Genomic DNA, 2,335 nt, shown 5'->3' on the forward strand with positions numbered 1-2,335 from the left:
GTGCTTTGTTGTTGCAAATTGTTTTAAATTCTTGCTACTGTGTACTTAAACTCCAGTTTGGTCTTTTCACAGGAATGCCTGTGGCAAGTTTCCTTCTAAATTAACCAAAAGCAAACACAACTCATCTCTGTATTATTTTTCTTCTGAAGACCACACACTAGTCTCACATGAAGAACTCATTTTCTTTCTATTAATATGACTTTATCTGTCCTCTTTGGGAAATAAAAACATTGCTTTATTCTTCAAAAAGAGAATTTCCCCCACTTCTTCCTCCCAGATGTATTTTCATTACAAATATCTCTCATTTTACCTGAGACGGCATCTGTCTGATTCATCTAGGATGGAAAATATTCTTTCTAATAGATTATTTTCTACCCCAAATTTCTCTCCTAATTTGGGGATGGGGCTTGGCAGTAGGTGATGAAGGGTGATTCAGTAAATCTCACCACATCACACTGACGTTAGCAGTTGTCAGTGGTAGGATACTGAGTTGAAAATATAAGTTTTTATGTTATTATTGAATGGTCTAAACAGTCTATGGTATAGAACAATAAGGCTAAGGATTAGAGTGGAGAAAAGCTATAGAGACAGGAAAGTATAGGTTGAGGTATAAACAAGGCAGGGCTTGATTTGGGGGGTGGAAATTCAATCTCTTAGTAACTGAAATAATGTTCATTCACTAGAAACATTTTTTGGAGTCTGTACTGCTTGCACGACTCTATGCCACTAGAGATGCGAAGAGGCATCCTAGAGAATATACCTGGGAATGCATTCATAAAACGTAGATGAGGCCACACAACCGGTGCCACACGAAAAACAGGGCAAGTGGTCAAACTACAAAAGTTCAGAAAAGGAAGTAGACGTTAAGGTAGTGAGCGAGAGGGTGCACTTTAAAAGGTAAAGCTGAGATAAAACGAGGTGTTGGAGAGAAGTCTAGCAGATAAAAAGGTCCAGTGGCAGGAAAACGCTTCCACACAGATTATCAATTATTTAGTATGTCTTTTCATTTGTCATTTACTGCCCTTCCAGGGAATGCAAGGTAATAAAAAGTATGACTTAGTCTCTGCCTCAGGAGTTTAAACTAGAAGAGACCAGACAAAGAAACATCCATGCAGCCAGTACAGGACAGGCAGGCCATGAAAAGTGCCAGTCCGCAGCTCGGCCATAAATTCGGACAAGAGCAGAGCTGCGTAGGGCACGGGAACAAGACAGGCGTCGGCATTAGACAGATGGAGGCTCCAAACTCAGAAGTGTGCCACCAGACAGCTGTGTGGCCTGTGCGGATCTCACCACCGAGCCTTCGCTGGTCCCCACAAAGATGGCTCTGGCGAGGTCCAACAAGTCTCCCGGGGTAGGGAGGATGAGGTCATTGTGGTGAAAGGGCTCGACACGGCGTCCAACTTTCTACCCTTCCCCTCCTCCTCGCACCCACTGATTTTCCCGCAAAGGGGTGGATATGTGGGGAGAAGATGCGCGCAGACAGGGAATGATGAAGCGAGGCGGCCTCCTCCCCGCCCTCCGCCCCAGCTCCCGACCCGGTTCCGGGGAGTCGCCGTGGGAGCGGGGCGCGGGCACCGCGGTGCGGAGGGAGGCTCGGTGACGGTAAACACAGGCGCCATCAGAGTTCAGATCCTACCGGATTTCCGCGCCGCACCGATGCCTCCCCACCCCGGCGCAGCCCTCCGCTTCCCCAGCTGTGCAATGGGGACACAGCAGCTCCTCCGGCCCCGGCTATCTGCCCGGCCCAACCGCGCTAGAGGGGCGAGCAAGCGCCCCCAGCCGCCGGCCTCCTCCAGTCCTCCTCCCGCTTTGGCTTTGGCCTTTTGTACCGGCCCCACGTGACCCGCCCGGCCGGCTCTTCCCTCCTGCCCCGCTCCGCCCTCCGGCCTTTCCCGGCTCTCGGCCCAGCTCTTCCCGCTCCTCGGCCGTCCCCCTCCCGCGCTGCACCTTCCTCCCCCTCCCGCTCGCCCAGCTCTCGGGCTGTTCCCGCGCCCTCCCCTAGGCAGCCGTTCCCTCGCGACGCTTCCCCTCCCCCCGCGGCTGTTCCGCCGCCTCGCCTCCCCTCCCCCCGGCCGGAGCTCACTGTCTCCAAGATGGCGGCCGTGTCAGTTTGGGGCATCTCCGCGGTCCGGCCCGGGGCCCCGCTAACCCGGCGCTCTTCGCCCCCGGTAAGTAGTCGAGGGGCCGCCCCCGGCTGCCCCCGGCGGTCAAGCCCGAGGCCGAGCCGCTCCGGGACCCGCCCCGCCGCCTCGCGGGGCCGGTGGCCGCTGCAGGCCCCGCCGCGGCCTGCGCCGCCTCCCGCTGCTCTGCGCCAGGCCTCGGGCTGGGGCGCCGC

At 55.2% G+C, this 2,335-nt stretch overlaps 1 protein-coding gene across 1 annotated transcript in view; it reads left to right on the forward strand.

Annotated features, from left to right (window-relative positions):
• Positions 1-2,081: 2,081 nt before the first annotated feature.
• Positions 2,082-2,335, forward strand: part of KAT6A (lysine acetyltransferase 6A) — a 110,808-nt gene continuing 110,554 nt past the window's right edge. Inside the window, exon 1 of the mRNA XM_055080816.1 lies at positions 2,082-2,168. The gene's annotated coding sequence lies outside the window, so the exon portion shown is untranslated. The remainder of the gene's footprint in view (positions 2,169-2,335) is intronic.

This window comes from Physeter macrocephalus, chromosome 20 (assembly GCF_002837175.3).
Source record: "Physeter macrocephalus isolate SW-GA chromosome 20, ASM283717v5, whole genome shotgun sequence".
Classification (NCBI taxonomy): Eukaryota; Metazoa; Chordata; class Mammalia; order Artiodactyla; family Physeteridae; genus Physeter; species Physeter macrocephalus.